The following is an 18,347-nucleotide window of genomic DNA, read 5'->3' as shown; positions in this document are numbered from 1 at the left end:
ACTTTGCTCCTCTCCTCCTCCTGCTGACCCTGGGCTCTAACCCCGCTAGTTTTTGCCCGGAAATGCGAGCTTCACAGAGAAAAACAACAGCCAATGTGTTAGTGGGGTTCAGCACCGCCAGCTGTTCCCCAGCTGTGTAGCCGGCATCGTGACCTGCAAACGCCACGCAGGCACAACAGAACAAAAGCTGCCACCAGTGCAGGCTTCGGCCTACACTCTGCTCCTCTCCTCCTCCTGCTGACCCTGGGCTATAACACCGCCAGTTGTAGCCTGGACGTGCTAGCTGCACAGAGAAAAACACCAGCCAACGTGTTAGTGGGGTTCAGCACCGCCAGCTGTTCCCCAGCTGTGTAGCCGGCAACGTGACCTGCAAACGCCACGCAGGCACAACAGAACAAAAGCTGCCACCAGTGCAGGCTTCGGCCTACACTCTGCTCCTCTCCTCCTCCTGCTGACCCTGGGCTCTAACACCGCCAGTTTTTGCCCGGACGTGCTAGCTGCACAGAGAAAAACACCAGCCAATGTGTTAGTGGGGTTCAGCACCTCCAGCTGTTCCCCAGCTCTGTTGCCGGCAACGTGACCTGCAAACGCCACGCAGGCACATGAACTGAAATTAAAGGGACCCTGCCACCCACCCCAAGGTGTTTCTATGTATAACAGCCACCTTGTACAGCAGTACTGCTGCATTTGTACAAGGTGGCTGACTTTGTCTACTTGCCCACGTTTAATTAAACACGGAAAAAATGTGTCTCATTACAGACCATTACAATGTCCCTGAGGTGTGACTTTCCTTTTTAATGACACGCAGTACCCCCCTTGTTAGCGCTGCCCGTCTTCTGACATCTTTGGTTGGCTGGCTGCGGCTGTGCGTCCGCCCTGCCTGAAACCACGCTCCTCGTTGTCTTGCTTATTTTGACTGCGAGGGTGTGATTGATGGGCACGAGCAGTGGATATCTTCGCCTGTCTTTACTCATCTCCTTCCGCCTTCTTCAGAATGTGTGGCCTCATGGCCGCGGCATGCGAGAAGGGATCAGATGAGGCCGCCCAGTCTGATGCAGGTGTAAGGACATGAGGGACAGGCGACAAAATTTACTGCGCAAGGTCACGAATCCCAGCTCTGCAGTGTGACTTTATTAAAAGACACTGCGGGTCTGGGTTTCATGGCCATCGCTAACCGCACCGGCCAACATGAAATGAGGTGAGAAGACAGGCATCGCTCACAGCGCATGGCCAAGGGATAACAAGAGCGCAGACTCCTGTACAGCAAATAACTACGCTCAGGAATCTTCGCCCAGCACCTAGGTGTAAATTTTGACACCTGTGCTGCACCTTCTTAAAAAGACAAGTCACGCCTCCACTACTGTTTGACAGTAGAATGGGCTAAATAGTGTACGTGTTTTATTCAGCGTGGGCAAGGAGCAAACTAAATAGAGCAACCTTTTACTTGTGCAGCATTAATGCTGCACAAGGTGTGGCTCTTGTACCTTGCAACACCTGAGGGGGGGTTAAAGGTTACCTTTGAAATTAGTTCAACTAGGCTTCGGCCTACACTCTGCTCCTCTCCTCCTCCTGCTGACCCTGGGCTCTAACACCGCCAGATTGTGCCCGGACGTGCTAGCTGCACAGAGAAAAACACCAGCCAATGTGTTAGTGGGGTTCAGCACCGCCTGCTGTTCCCCCACTATGTAGCCGGCAAAGTGTCCTGCAAACGCAACGCAGACACAAAGCTGACTCCAGTGCAGGCTTCGGCCTACACTCTGCTCCCCCTGCTTACCCTTTGCTCCAACACCGCTAGTTGGGGCTGTAGGAAGACAATGTTTGATAGGCAAAGCATCCGGGTTCCAGCACCGCCAGCTGGTTCTCGGCAGTGTTTTTGTCACAGGTACTCCCTCGTGCCAAACCTGGTTTCAGCACCGTCAGCTGTTTCCGGGATGTGTCAAGCTCACTGAGACGCCTATGCTTGCCCCGTCGTGGTGCGGTCGGGTTAGCCAACTCCAGGGTGCCTCCAGTTTAGGAGCTTCCTATGTGGGCTGCGTGAACTGGTAGTCAAGGCTGGTTCTGTAGTGCCAGTAGGCCCAGCTCCCCCTGTAGGACTGTTGGGGTTCGGTAACTGCGGCTGCCTCGTGGCCTAGCTGTTCTCTCCTCTCCTGTGGGCCTTCGGGTCCACCACCTGGTTCCAGCACCGTCAGCTGGTTCCGGGCCGAGCCTTTGGCTTAGGTGCCTCCTCCTGGGTATCCGAGTTCCGCCAACGCCAGGCGGTCCTTGGTAGTGCTTTTAAGCGCGGGCACCTACAGCTTAGTAACCGGGTTCCAGCACCGCCAGCTGGTCCTCGGTCGTGCCATTGGCTCTTGCACACTGGGGCAACGCATCTGGGTTCCAGCACCGCCAGCTGGTTCTCGGCAGTGTTCTTGTCACAGGTACTCCCTCGTGCCAAGCCTGGTTTCAGCACCGTCAGCTGTTTCCGGGTTTTGTCAAGTTCACTGAGACGCCTATGCTTGCCCCGTCGTGTTGCGGTCGGGTTAGCCAACTCCAGGGTGCCTCCAGTTTAGGAGCTTCCTATGTGGGCTGCGTGAACTGGTAGTCAAGGCTGGTTCTGTAGTGCCAGTAGGCCCAGCTCCCCCTGTAGGACTGTTGGGGTTCGGTAACTGCGGCTGCCTCGCGGCCTAGCTGTTCTCTCCTCTCCTGTGGGCCTTCGGGTCCACCACCTGGTTCCAGCACCGTCAGCTGGTTCCAGGCCGAGCCTTTGGCTTAGGTGCCTCCTCCTGGGTATCCGAGTTCCGTCAACGTCAGGCGGTCCTTGGTAGTGCTTTTAGCGCGGGCACCTACAGCTTAGTAACCGGGTTTCAGCACCGTCAGCTGGTCCTCGGTCGTGCCATTGGCTCTTGCACACTGGGGCAACGCATCTGGGTTCCAGCACCGCCAGCTGGTTCTCGGCAGTGTTTTTGTCACAGGTACTCCCTCGTGCCAAACCTGGTTTCAGCACCGTCAGCTGTTTCCGGGATGTGTCAAGCTCACTGAGACGCCTATGCTTGCCCCGTCGTGGTGCGGTCGGGTTAGCCAACTCCAGGGTGCCTCCAGTTTAGGAGCTTCCTATGTGGGCTGCGTGAACTGGTAGTCAAGGCTGGTTCTGTAGTGCCAGTAGGCCCAGCTCCCCCTGTAGGACTGTTGGGGTTCGGTAACTGCGGCTGCCTCGCGGCCTAGCTGTTCTCTCCTCTCCTGTGGGCCTTCGGGTCCACCACCTGGTTCCAGCACCGTCAGCTGGTTCCGGGCCGAGCCTTTGGCTTAGGTGCCTCCTCCTGGGTATCCGAGTTCCGCCAACGTCAGGCGGTCCTTGGTAGTGCTTTTAAGCGCGGGCACCTACAGCTTAGTAACCGGGTTTCAGCACCGTCAGCTGGTCCTCGGTCGTGCCATTGGCTCTTGCACACTGGGGCAACGCATCTGGGTTCCAGCACCGCCAGCTGGTTCTCGGCAGTGTTCTTGTCACAGGTACTCCCTCGTGCCAAGCCTGGTTTCAGCACCGTCAGCTGTTTCCGGGTTGTGTCAAGTTCACTGAGACGCCTATGCTTGCCCCGTCGTGGTGCGGTCGGGTTAGCCAACTCCAGGGTGCCTCCAGTTTAGGAGCTTCCTATGTGGGCTGCGTGAACTGGTAGTCAATTCTGGTTCTGTAGTGCCAGTAGGCCCAGCTCCCCCTGTAGGACTGTTGGGGTTCGGTAACTGCGGCTGCCTCGCGGCCTAGCTGTTCTCTCCTCTCCTGTGGGCCTTCGGGTCCACCACCTGGTTCCAGCACCGTCAGCTGGTTCCGGGCCGAGCCTTTGGCTTAGGTGCCTCCTCCTGGGTATCCGAGTTCCGCCAATGTCAGGCGGTCCTTGGTAGTGCTTTTAAGCGCGGGCACCTACAGCTTAGTAACCGGGTTCCAGCACCGCCAGCTGGTCCTCGGTGCCATTGGCTCTTGCACACTGGGGCAACGCATCTGGGTTCCAGCACCGCCAGCTGGTTCTCGGCAGTGTTCTTGTCACAGGTACTCCCTCGTGCCAAGCCTGGTTTCAGCACCGTCAGCTGTTTCCGGGTTGTGTCAAGTTCACTGAGACGCCTATGCTTGCCCCGTCGTGGTGCGGTCGGGTTAGCCAACTCCAGGGTGCCTCCAGTTTAGGAGCTTCCTATGTGGGCTGCGTGAACTGGCAGTCAAGGCTGGTTCTGTAGTGCCAGTAGGCCCAGCTCCCCCTGTAGGACTGTTGGGGTTCGGTAACTGCGGCTGCCTCGCGGCCAGCTGTTCTCTCCTCTCCTGTGGACCTTCGGGTCCACCACCTGGTTCCAGCACCGTCAGCTGGTTCCAGGCCGAGCCTTTGGCTTAGGTGCCTCCTCCTGGGTATCCGAGTTCCGCCAACGTCAGGCGGTCCTTGGTAGTGCTTTTAAGCGCGGGCACCTACAGCTTAGTAACCGGGTTCCAGCACCGCCAGCTGGTCCTCGGTGCCATTGGCTCTTGCACACTGGGGCAACGCATCTGGGTTCCAGCACCGCCAGCTGGTTCTCGGCAGTGTTTTTGTCACAGGTACTCCCTCGTGCCAAACCTGGTTTCAGCACCGTCAGCTGTTTCCGGGTTGTGTCAAGCTCACTGAGACGCCTATGCTTGCCCCGTCGTGGTGCGGTCGGGTTAGCCAACTCCAGGGTGCCTCCAGTTTAGGAGCTTCCTATGTGGGCTGCGTGAACTGGTAGTCAAGGCTGGTTCTGTAGTGCCAGTAGGCCCAGCTCCCCCTGTAGGACTGTTGGGGTTCGGTAACTGCGGCTGCCTCGCGGCCTAGCTGTTCTCTCCTCTCCTGTGGGCCTTCAGGTCCACCACCTGGTTCCAGCACCATCAGCTGGTTCTCGGCAGTGTCTTTTGCTCTTGTACCTTCTGCTCCCCATCCTGGTTCCAGTACCGTCAGCTGGTTCCGGGCAGAGCCTTTGGCTTAGGTGCCTCCTTCTGGGTATCCAAGTTCCACCAACGTCAGGTGGTCCTTGGTAGTGCTTTCAGGCACGGGTACCTCCTGCTTAGTAACCGGGTTCCAGTAACGTCAGCTGGTCCTCGGTAGTTCCATTGGCTCTTGGACCTTCGGCTACCCATCCGGGTTCCAGTACCGTCAGCTGGTTCTCGGCAGTGTCTTTTGCTCTTGTACCTTCTGCTCCCCATCCTGGTTCCAGTACCGTCAGCTGGTTCCGGGCAGAGCCTTTGGCTTAGGTGCCTCCTTCTGGGTATCCGAGTTCCGCCAACGTCAGGCGGTCCTTGGTAGTGCTTTTTAGCACGGGTACCTCCTGCTTAGTAACCGGGTTCCAGTAACGTCAGCTGGTCCTCGGTAGTTCCATAGGCTCTTGAGCCTTCGGGTAGCCATCCGAGTTCCAGTTCCATCAGCTGGTTCTTGGCATTTTCTCAGCCTTCTTGTACCTTCTGCTACATTTCCAAATTGAAGACCCTAAAGTCGACGACCCGGAAGACCACCCCGATGACGACGACGACGACGACCCGGAAGACCACCCCGATGACGACGACGACGACGGCGGAGACGACGACGACGGAGACGACGACGGCGGAGACGACGACGGCGGAGATGACGACACTGGAGACGACGACCCTTGAGACGACGACATGGAAGACCGAGAAGCAGAAGAACAAGAGGCTGCAGAACAAAGAGCAGAAGAACATTAAGCATAAGACTTAATATCAGAGCAAAAGATATTATCTAAATTATATGCAGAAGAAGATTAAGCAGTGTATGGGGGTGAGTCCGTTCCTCCTCGTGGTGCCCCTGGATAAAGCCTGATGCTGCAGGCCAAACTGAACGCGGACAAATGTAACTTTTGTGACTGGCAGAACGGAAGGTGTAATCTTCCAACTTTTATAGATAACAACTACGGGAATGCCTGTCACAAATGAGAATATGATGAAGAAGTAGAATAGGAAGAATAATAACAGTGTAATAAAAAGAATATGTAGAATAGGAAGAATAATAATAGTTGAATAAAATGAATATGAAGAATGTAATCAAAAAAAAAAAAAAAGGTAAAGGATGAAGAAGAAGATGAATAAGGTGAAGAAGAAGTTGATGTCAAAGATGCTGATGATGATGAAGATGAAAGTGTGGGAAAAGAAAAAAAAAAAAGAAAAAAAAGAAGGGGAAGGGCGTGGAATAGTGAAACATCAATATCTGACAAAATAAAAAAAAAAATTTACATAGTCAATATCTTTGTCACTCCGTACGTCTTAAAAAAAAACAAAAAACATGCTATTCTATTTGATTGGGATAAACCTCTATGACTTTAATGTCTCCGCCACCTCCCCAAATACATCCGGCATTATTCTTAGTTGTTTTCCTTCATGTAGAATGAACCTACAAGGCAAGAAAGGGTTTATTTTAATTCCGATATTTTGGTCCCATTGACTTGCATTGGGATCGGGTATCGGTATCGGCGATATCCGATATTTTTTGAATATCGGCCGATTCTATCCGATACCGATACTTTCCGATATCGGAAGGTATCGCTCAACACTAGTCATTATATGTGGGGGCTGCCTTTTCCTTTGGGGTATTTCTCTGAGGCAAGGTAGGCTTATTTTCTATCTTCAGGCTAGCTAGTTTCTCAGGCCGTGCCGAGTTGCATAGGGAACGTTAGGCGCAATCCACGGCTGCCTTTAGTGTGTTGGAGAGGATTAGGGATTGCGGTCAACAGAGTTCCCACGTCTCAGAGTTCGTTCTTGTTTTTTGGGTTATTGCCAGGTCACTTTATGTGCGCTGACCTCTATGTCCATTGTGGTACTGAATTACCTTTCATAACAGGATGCCCTGTCTAGGAGTTTGGTGCCCGATTCTCCGGGTTTGCCTGAGCTAGCAGGTATTCTCAAAGAGGGGGTAATTTTGTCTGCCATCTCCCCTGATTTGCGGCGGGTGCTGCAAAAATTTCAGGCTAATTGACCTGAGCGTTGCCCAGCGGAGAAACTGTTTGTCCCTGATAGGTGGACGAATAAAGTTATCTCTGAGGTTCATTGTTCGGTGTTGGCTGGTCATCCTGGAATCTTTGGTACCAGAGATTTGGTGGCTAGATCCTTTTGGAGGCCGTCTCTGTCGCGGGATGTGCATTCTTTTGTGCAGTCCTGTGGGATTTGTGCTCGGGCTAAGCCCTGCTGTTCTCGTGCCAGTGGGTTGCTTTTGCCCTTGCCGGTCCCGAAGAGGCCTTGGACACATATCTCTATGGATTTTATTTCGGATCTCCCCGTCTCTCAAAGAATGTCGGTCATTTGGGTGGTTTGTGATCGCTTCTCTAAGATGGTCCATTTGGTGCCCTTGTCTAAATTGCCTTCCTCCTCTGATTTGGTGCCATTGTTTTTCCAGCATGTGGTTCGTTTACATGGCATTCCAGAGAACATCGTTTCTGACAGAGGTTCCCAGTTTGTTTCGAGGTTTTGGCGAGCCTTTTGTGCTAGGATGGGCATTGATTTGTCTTTTTCCTCGGCTTTCCATCCTCAGACAAATGGCCAGACTGAATGAACCAATCAGACCTTGGAAACATATCTGAGATGTTTTGTTTCTGCTGATCAGGATGATTGGGTGTCCTTTTTGCCTTTGGCTGAGTTCGCCCTTAATAATCGGGCTGTAAGTACTCGGGCAGAAATCTGAGAGTGGACCCTCTGGGTCGTGACTCTAGAGCCCCCGGGGTCGAGCGGACCAGATGGAATCACCCCCTATACAGGGAGTGTTAGGAGCAGGACCTCGGGGGAATGGAGACACAACAGCTAGAGCCAAAGGGGCGACCCAAGATAAAGAAGGAAACCAAAGACTTATAAGGATGGCAGGGAATAATAGGAAAACAAGACTTAACTGAAAATGACTGGAACACGGAACGGCAGAACACAGCAGGAACACGGACTGGCAGGACTCAGCAGGAACACGGACCGGAAGGACTCAGCAGGAACACGGGCTGGCAGAACACAGCAGGAACACGGACTAGCAGGATACAGCAGGAACACGGACTGGCAGGATACAGCAGGAACACGGACTGGCAGGATACAGCAGGAACATGGACTGGCAGTATACAACAGGAACACGGACTGGCAGGATACAGCAGGAACACGGACTGGCAGGATACAGCAGGAACACGGACAGGCAGGACACAGCAGGAACACGGACTGGCAGGATACAGCAGGAACACGGACTGGCAGGATACAGCAGGAACACGGACAGGCAGGACACAGCAGGAACACGGACAGGCAAGACACAGCAGGAACACGGGCTGGCAGGACACTAAGACAAAGTAAAGACTGGGCTGAGAGAAGACACTGGTGCAGGGGAGCCTAGGGCATAGGGACACTGACGGAAGACAGTGCACCTACAAAGCAAAGGCGTCTTACCTAGGGAGACGCCGGGAAGAAATACCCGATGGGCGCCGCCATGTTGGGGTGGAGCCACCGGGTCGCGACCTCCCAGAAGGCTCTGCGATGGAGGAGACGCGACCGCGCATGCGCAGAGGGACCGGACGCCGTGAGCCGGCGAAGGAGGAAGCAGAGCGGCACTGGACAGGATCGCGAGTGCGCCGAGGGACGGGAGAAGCCGGGTAAGTATGCGCAGCGTGCGCAGCGTACGTAACAGTACCCCCCTCCTTAGTCCCCCTCTTTTTAAGACTAGAAAGGAATCTTTTCATGATAAGGGGAGCGTTGATGTTCTCTCGGGGCTCCCAGGACCTCTCCTCAGGGCCAAATCCCTCCCAATCAATCAAAAAATAAGTTTTACCCCTAACTACCTTTTTGGCAAGAATGTCTTTAACATTAAAGATTCCATCAGAAGTACAGAGCTGAGGAGAGGAAGAGGTAGCGGAGTGAAAACGATTAAAGACTGCAGGCTTGAGAAGAGACACATGGAAGGCATTGGGAATGCGTAAAGAGGCAGGCAACTTCAACTTATAAGAAACATCATTAATGCGACTCAAGATAGGAAAAGGACCAATATAGCGGGGACCCAGTTTGCAAGAGGGAATTTTAAGCTTGATATAGCGAGAGGAAAGCCAAACTTTATCACCCGGAGAATATGGCGGAGCATCCAAACGCCTTTTGTCAGCAAACTTTTTCATATTAAGGCTAGCTTTCTCAAGAGCCACTTTGGTCTCACTCCAAATCGTAGAGAATTCCCGGGACAAGAAATCCGCTGCCGGTACCCCCGAGGAAAGAGAAACAGGAAGAGGAATGTTCGGATGTTGACCATAGACTACAAAAAAGGGGGTTTTGGAGGAAGACTCGCTGGGAAGATTGTTATATGAGAATTCGGCCCAGGGGAGAAGAGAGACCCAGTCATCTTGGTGTGCATTGGAGAAATGTCGCAGATATGTAGTCAGGACTTGATTAACTCGCTCCACTTGTCCGTTGGACTGAGGGTGATAGGCGGAAGAAAAGTCCAAGTTAACCTTTAATAGACTGCAGAGAGCTCTCCAAAAGCGTGAGGTAAATTGTACTCCACGGTCTGAGACGATATGATGAGGAAAACCATGAAGACGGAAGACTTGGTGTAAACAGATCTTTGCCAACTCAGGAGCGGAAGGCAGACCAGGTAATGCGATGAAGTGAGCCATCTTGGAGAACCGATCTACAACAACCAAGATGACAGAGCAATTCGAGGAACAAGGTAGATCAGTGATGAAGTCCATAGCTATATGACTCCAAGGAACGGAAGGCACAGGCAGAGGATGCAGGAGACCGGAAGGAAGCTGCCTAGGGACTTTATTTTTTGCACAAGAAGGACAAGAAGCGATGAATTTGGTGATGTCTTGTCGGAGAGATGGCCACCAGTAATGCCGAGAGATAAGAGAAAGTGTCTTCTTGACTCCTACGTGACCTGCAATTTTGGAGGAGTGACCCCAACGTAAAACTCTCTCCTTGTCTTGGTTAGCCACAAGAGTCTTGCCAGGAGGAGTTGAAATCACTCTTAGAGGAGCAAGAGTGACGATCATCGCAGGATCAATGATGTGAGCCGGAGAATCCTCTAGGTCCAGAGGCTGAAAGGATCTTGAAAGAGCATCTGCTTTGACATTCTTATTTCCGGGTCGGAAATGAAGTTCAAATTCGAATCGTCTGAAGAATAAAGACCATCTGGCCTGTCGTGGATTTAGTCTTTGGGCAGACTGAATATAGGCCAGATTCTTGTGGTCTGTGTAAATGGTGAACGGATGAAGAGCCCCCTCAAGGAGATAACGCCATTCCTCCAAGGCTAGCTTGATAGCCAAAAGTTCTTTATCTCCAATAGAGTAGTTACGCTCAGGAGCGGAAAAGGTTTTAGAAAAAAAACCACAGGTCACTAAACGTCCGGACGAGGATCTTTGCAAAAGTACAGCACCAGCTCCAATAGAGGATGCGTCGACCTCAAGGACAAACGGTCTATTAGCATCAGGACGATGAAGCACAGGGGCCGTAGCGAAGCTTTGTTTAAGAGACAGAAAGGACTCTTCAGCCTCAGGGGTCCAAAGACTGGAGTTGACTCCCTTGCGAACTAGAGCAGAGATAGGCTTGGTCATGGAAGAAAAATGAGGAATAAATTGTCTATGGTAGTTGGCAAAGCCAAGAAAACGTTGGATTGCTTTTGTTCCAAGAGGACGAGGCCAATTCAGGACAGCAGAAACCTTCTCTGGATCCATCTCTAAGCCAGATCTTGAGACAATATATCCCAGGAAGGGAAGAGAAGATTGTTCAAAGACGCACTTCTCAATCTTAGCGAACAGATAATTCTCTCTTAGCCTTTGCAGAACACGACGGACATCTCGCCTGTGAGTGGAGAGATCCGGAGAAAAGATGAGAATGTCGTCAAGGTAAACTACGACCGAGGAGTAGAGAAGATCCCGAAATACATCGTTCACAAATTCCTGGAAAACCGCTGGGGCGTTGCAGAGACCAAACGGCATAACCAAGTACTCGTAGTGACCATCACGAGTATTGAAGGCAGTCTTCCACTCATCGCCTGCACGAATACGAACCAAATTATATGCGCCACGTAGATCTAATTTGGTAAAAATTTGCGCACCCCGAAGACGGTCGAAGAGTTCCGGAATGAGTGGCAGAGGATATTTGTTCTTCACCGTGATGTTTTTTAGGCCTCGATAATCAATGCAGGGACGGAGAGAACCGTCTTTCTTCTTCACGAAAAAAAACCCTGCTCCGGCCGGAGAAGAAGACTTGCGAATGAATCCTTTAGCAAGATTTTCTTGAATGTACTCAGACATAGCTTGAGTCTCAGCAGGAGAGAGAGGATAGATCCTGCCCCTGGGCGGGTTAGTTCCAGGCACGAGATCTATGGGACAATCATAGAGCCGGTGAGGCGGAAGACCCTCAGCCTCCTTCTTGTTGAAGACATCAGAATAAGCGCTGTAGACACAGGGTAAGGCGGGAAAAGAAGAGGAAGGAGAAGAATTAGAGGAAGATCCCACAGGACGCACCGGCAGCAGACAACGTTCCCGACAAAGCTCACCCCAGCGCAAGATATTACCATTGCGCCAATCTAAAATGGGCTCGTGGTTCCGTAACCAAGGAAGACCTAAGAGCATAGGATGAGACAGACCCGCTAAAACATAAAATGCAATTCTCTCCTTGTGTAGAGCCCCAACCTGAAGTTCCACGTCAAGTGTTACTTGAGTAATGGTCTCCTGTAACGGTTTACCATCCACAGATGCAAGAATCACAGGAGCCTCTAAGGTTTTGACTGGAACGGAGAATTTCAAAACCTCCTCCAACCTAATAAAATTCCCTGCTGCGCCCGAATCCACATACGCATCCAGAGAAATGCCTTTGCCCGCAATATGCAAAAGAACGGACAAAGTAAGGGGTTGAGAGGGATCACACACACCTAGGGAGGCCTCTCTTACCTGACCTAGGCGGAGGAGTTTTCCGGACGTTCAGGGCAAGAGCGTAATAAATGAGCAGCACTCCCGCAGTAAAAGCATAACCCCTGAGTGCGCCTCTCTTTACGACGTTGTTCGGACATCTTAAGACGGTCCACTTGCATAGGTTCCGGTGCGGACGCCTGAGAGGAGGTTCTAGGCTGAGGACTGAGTGGCTTACGGGTGGCAGAAGAAGGGCGAAGAGATCTCCGCTCGCGGGCGCGTTCTTGGAACCGAAGGTCAATACGGGTAACTAAGGAAATTAATTCCTCCAAAACAGTAGGGGTGTCCCGACCGGCTAACTCATCTTTTATGCACCCAGAGAGACCCCGCCAAAAAGCACCCACCAACGCCTCATTGTTCCAGCCCAAGTCAGAGGAGAGTGTGCGGAACTGAATAGCGTACTGGCCTACGGATAACGACCCCTGATGGAGAGAAAATAGAGCTTCAGTTGTAGAGGCCAGAGGTCCAGGTTCGTCAAAGACAAGACGGAAAGTCTCCAAAAATTCAGACAACCGGGAGACTAGAGGATCGTCTCGCTCCCAGAGTGGATTAACCCATGCCAAGGCGTCACCCTCCAGATGGGAAATCAAAAACGCAACTTTGGACCGATCCGTCGGGTAATGCTGGGGCAGAAGCTCAAAGTGAAGACGGCATTGGTTTAGAAATCCTCGGCAGGACTTAGGATCCCCATTGTACCGAGGCGGTTTAGCCAAGCGGGGTGGAGGGTGGGACGCAGGAGCAGACGTAGAAGCGGCTGTCTGGATGGAAAGCAGCCGATCGTCAATAGAAGACATATAACTAAGTATATGGGCCTGGGAGTCACGCTGCTGAGCTAACTCTTGCTGTAAGCCAACGAGTAGAGCGGCGTTGCCAGGATCGGAGGACTGGAGCGTGGACAAACGAGAATCCATAGCTTTCATAAAAGACATCATGCGGGACTGGTTCTCTCGCAAAAAGAGTAGCTCTTTCTGCGCAGCAGAGGCCCCAGCGGGGTCCATGGCCTTTGCTTACTGTAAGTACTCGGGCAGAAATCTGAGAGTGGACCCTCTGGGTCGTGACTCTAGAGCCCCCGGGGTCGAGCGGACCAGATGGAATCACCCCCTATACAGGGAGTGTTAGGAGCAGGACCTCGGGGGAATGGAGACACAACAGCTAGAGCCAAAGGGGCGACCCAAGATAAAGAAGGAAACCAAAGGCTTATAAGGATGGCAGGGAATAATAGGAAAACAAGACTTAACTGAAAATGACTGGAACACGGAATGGCAGAACACAGCAGGAACACGGACTGGCAGGACTCAGCAGGAACACGGACCGGAAGGACTCAGCAGGAACACGGGCTGGCAGAACACAGCAGGAACACGGACTAGCAGGATACAGCAGGAACACGGACTGGCAGGATACAGCAGGAACACGGACTGGCAGGATACAGCAGGAACATGGACTGGCAGTATACAACAGGAACACGGACTGGCAGGATACAGCAGGAACACGGACTGGCAGGATACAGCAGGAACACGGACAGGCAGGACACAGCAGGAACACGGACTGGCAGGATACAGCAGGAACACGGACTGGCAGGATACAGCAGGAACACGGACAGGCAGGACACAGCATGAACACGGACAGGCAAGACACAGCAGGAACACGGGCTGGCAGGACACTAAGACAAAGTAAAGACTGGGCTGAGAGAAGACACTGGTGCAGGGGAGCCTAGGGCATAGGGACACTGACGAAAGACAGTGCACCTACAAAGCAAAGGCGTCTTACCTAGGGAGACGCCGGGAAGAAATACCCGATGGGCGCCGCCATGTTGGGGCGGAGCCACCGGGTCGCGACCTCCCAGAAGGCTCTGCGATGGAGGAGACGCGACCGCGCATGCGCAGAGGGACCGGACGCCGTGAGCCGGCGAAGGAGGAAGCAGAGCGGCACTGGACAGGATCGCGAGTGCGCCGAGGGACGGGAGAAGCCGGGTAAGTATGCGCAGCGTGCGCAGCGTACGTAACACGGGCCAGCTCGGCTACTTTGGTTTCGCCGTTTTTCTGCAATTCTGGGTTCCACCCTCGTTTCTCTTCAGGGCAGGTTGAGTCTTTGGACTGTCCTGGTGTTGATACTGTGGTGGATAGGTTGCAGCAGATCTGGACTCATGTAGTGGACAATTTGACTTTGTCCCAGGAGAAGGCTCAACGTTTCGCTAACCGCTGGCACTGTGTGGGTCCCCGACTTCGTGTTGGGGATTTGGTTTGGTTGTCATCTCATTATATTCCTATGAAGGTTTCCTCTCCTAAGTTTAAGCCTCGTTTCATTGGTCCATATAGGATTTCTGAGGTTCTTAATCCTGTGTCTTTTCGTTTGACTCTTCCAGCTTCTTTTTCCATCCATAACGTGTTCCATAGGTCATTGTTGCAGAGATACGTGGCACCTCTGGTTCCATCTGTTGATCCTCCTGCTCCGGTTTTGGTTGAAGGGGAGTTGGAGTATATAGTGGAGAAGATTTTGGATTCTCGTGTTTCGAGACGGAAACTCCAGTATCTGGTTAAGTGGAAAGGTTATGGTCAGGAAGATAATTCCTGGGTCTTTGCCTCTGATGTCCATGCGGCCGATCTGGTTCGTGCCTTTCATGTGGCTCATCCTGGTCGGCCTGGGAGCTCTGGTGAGGGTTCGGTGACCCCTCCTCAAGGGGGGGGTACTGTTGTGAATTCTGTGGCCAAGCTCCATCCTGTGGTCGTGAGTGGTACTTCGGCTGGTTCTGTCTATGAGCTTCCTTTGGTGGATGATGGTACTGCGGCTTCTGAGTTTCCTTCCTCAGGTGTGAGGTTAAGTCGTTAGGTGCTGCTCTATTTAACTCCACCTAGTGTTTTGATCCTGGCCTCCAGTCAATGTTCTAGTATTGGTCTTGCTTCCTCCTGGATCGTTCCTGTGGCCTGTCTATCCTGCATAAGCTAAGTTTTGCTTGTGTTATTTTTGTTTGCTTTTTTTTCTGTCCAGCTTGCTATATTGGTTTTTCTTGCTTGCTGGAAGCTCTGAGACGCAGAGGGAGCACCTCCGTACCGTTAGTCGGTGCGGAGGGTCTTTTTGCCCCCTCTGCATGGTTGTTTGTAGGGTTTTGTGTTGACCGCAAAGCTATCTTTCCTATCCTCGGTCTATTCAGTAAGTCGGGCCTCACTTTGCTAAATCTATTTCATCTCTGCGTTTGTATTTTCATCTCAACTCACAGTCATTATATGTGGGGGGCTGCCTTTTCCTTTGGGGAATTTCTCTGAGGCAAGGTAGGCTTATTTTTCTTTCTTAGGGCTAGCTAGTTTCTCAGGCTGTGCTCGAGGCGCATAGGACTGGTCAGGAGCGCTCCACGGCTACCTTTAGTGTGGTTGGATAGGATTAGGGATTGCGGTCAGCAGAGTTCCCACGTCTCAGAGCTCGTCCTATGTTTTTGGTATTTGTCAGGTCACTTTGTGTGCTCTGAACTTCAATGTCCATTGTGGTTCTGAATTACCTGTTCATAACACCACACACTCTGAAGAAGGCGGATGGAGAGGAGTGATAGGCGATGATATGCACTGTGCATGCCCATGAATCCCAGCCCCATAGTGTGACTAAATCAGAAGACAATGCGGGGCGGGATCTCTGGCAGCGCGGCCGCACAGGCGCAGTCAGCCTGACACCAAATTATTTAACCAAAAAAAGCTACCTGAAAAATATTACTAATAACGCAAAGTTTATAAAACCAAATATTTTATTATATAATATAAAGACACCAAACAAAACAAAACACAGAAAATCGGAGGAGGCACAAAGAATATAATAACTAGAAAAAGGTATCGTTAGTGCAAAGACAATATGCAACAGTATTTAATATATAATAATTATCATGTCTTTGCTATAAATTTATATACTCATACAGACATGAGCCGCGGTAAGGAGCCACCAGCAAAAAAAGGGTTAATGCCATTAGTGCATACAAATATAATGGATTTGCTATTCACCCCTGTGGGTAATCCAAGTATAAGGTGCACCGTGCATAATGCTTATGGCAATTGTTGCCACTATATAAAGTGCAATACCTGTACCGTACCTATATAGCAATCTCTATAGGATACAATTAGTTTTAAAGTGCAATATGCATACAGTGGACCTTACCAGTGCTCATGTTGGCATTCCTGTGCCTCAGCCCCACACTCCAACGCGCGTTTCGCGGCACGTAGCTTCTTCAGGGAGTGATAAAGTGGGGGGTACACTGCCTGCCTTTTATATGCTGCCCACACATTCTGAGCCAATCAAGGCACTAAAGGCGGTGCATTCCATGACGCCGCAGCATCGGCGCTCCTGGCACATGACCCGCGGCAGCGTCACAGTAAGGCGCCCAGGCGCCGTCAGTGACGCCACAAGCGGATCACGTGACAAGGCATGACCGCACCGGCCACAGAGGATGCGCACAAGTGCCATGACCGCCATATTTGTATTGGGCAAATGCAAGGGCAAGTAATCTGGAAATGTTACTAGAAGCGGCGCATCTCAGGCCGCCGGAGCGTCAGCGTCTCCGGTACATGACCCGCGGCCGCGTCGCAGAAAAATTGCCAAAGTGCCGTCCGCGACGCCACAGGCGGATCACGTGACAAAGTTCGCCCGTCCCGGCAACAAAGGATGCGCACAAGTAACCACCATATTGGACCCGGGCAAATGCCAGGGCAAAAAAAGGTCCAATATCTATAGTTAGAAAGGTGGTACTTACTAATAACATATGTGATTACAATTTGGCGCAAACCAAATTATGTCAGAAGACAGGAAGCGCTAACTGCGCATGGCCAAGGTTTAACACAACAGCGCTGGCTTCGTGACAGATTCCAACAACGCTGAGGAGGCAGCACCCGGCGCCAAAGGGGTATGAATGCCGGCTGTGCTGTGTCTCATTACAAAGGCAAGTCCCACCTCCGGGACGGTTTCACGGTATCAGTGGACACATTTTATAAGTGTTTAGTTCAGCGTGTGCAAGCAGAAGAGCCACCTTTTCCTTATGCTGCGTTAGTGCTGCCACAAGATGGCTCTTTCAGTTGCTAATGCCTGGGGGGGTTAAAGGTTCCCTTTCAACTTGCTCCAATTAGGCCTCAGCCTACACTCTATTTATCATGTAATCCCTGGGCTCCAACAACACCAGTTGCTGCTCAGAAGTGTCTTTGGCATGGGTACTCCCTCCTGCCCAGCCTGGTTCCAGCACACCAGCTGTTTCTGGGTAGTGTCAAGGTGACTTTCGACTCCAAAACGTTGTCCTGTCGTGTTGCGGTCGGGAAGCCGACTCCATGGTGCCTTCAGTTTAGGTGCTTCTCATGTGGGCTTCGGAAAGTGGCAATCAAGGCTGGTTGCCACTTTCCGAAGTGGCAATCAAGTCTGGTTCAGGACAAGCTCCCCCTGTAGGACTGTGGGTTTTTGGTAACTGCGGCCGGCTCGTGGCCTAGCTATTTTTTTTTCCTGTGGACCTTCTGCTGCCTATCTGAGTTCCAGCACCGTTAGCTGGTTCTTGGGAAGACAATCTTGACTAGGTCCCCCTGATTCCAGCACCGTCAGCTGTCCCGGGCAGAGCCTTTGGGTTAGGTGCCTCCTTCTGGGTATCCGAGTTCCACCAACGTCAGGTGGTCCTTGGTAGTGCTTTGTGGCATGGGTACCTCCTGCTTAGTAACCGGGTTCCAGTACCGTCAGCTTGTCCTCGGTCGTGCCATTGGTTCTTCTACCTTCGGGTAGCTATCTGGGTTCCAGTACCATCAGCTGGTTCTCGGCAGTGTCTTTTGCTCTTGTACCTTCTGCTCCCCATCCTGGTTCCAGCACTGTCAGCTGGTTCCGGGCAGAGCCTTTGGGTTAGGTGCCTTCTTCAGGGTATCCGAGTTCCACCAACATCAGGTGGTCCTTGGTAGTGCTTTGTGGCATGGGTGCCTCCTGCATAGTAACCGGGTTCCAGTACCGTCAGCTGGTCCTCGGTCGTGCCATTGGCTCTTGCACCTTGGGCAATGCATCTGGGTTCCAGTACCGTCAGCTGGTTCTCGGCAGTGTCTTTGGCATGGGTACTCCCTCCTGCCCAGCCCGGTTCCAGCACGCCAGCTGTTTCCGGGTAGTGTCAAGGTCACTTAGACTCCAAAACGTTGTCCTGTCGTGTTGCAGTCGAGTTAGCCGACTCCATGGTGCCTGCAGTTTAGGTGCTTCCTATGTGGGCTGCGGGAAGTGGCAATCAAGGCTGGTTCAGTAGTGCCAATAGGACAAGCTCCCCCTGTAGGACTGTGGGTTTTCGGTAACTGCGGCCGGCTCGCGGCCTAGCTATTTTTTCTTTTCCTGTGGACCTTCTGCTGCCTATCTGAGTTCCAGCACCGTTAGCTGGTTCTTGGGAAGACAATCTTGACTAGGTCCCCCTGGTTCCAGCACCGTCAGCTGGTTCCGGGCAGAGCATTTGGGTTAGGTGCCTCCTTCTGGGTATCCGAGTT

This window comes from Ranitomeya imitator, chromosome 2 (genome assembly GCF_032444005.1).
Source record: "Ranitomeya imitator isolate aRanImi1 chromosome 2, aRanImi1.pri, whole genome shotgun sequence".
Lineage (NCBI taxonomy): Eukaryota > Metazoa > Chordata > Amphibia > Anura > Dendrobatidae > Ranitomeya > Ranitomeya imitator.
The sequence above is the reverse complement of the archived record's forward strand: the minus strand, read 5'-3'. Positions refer to the sequence as shown.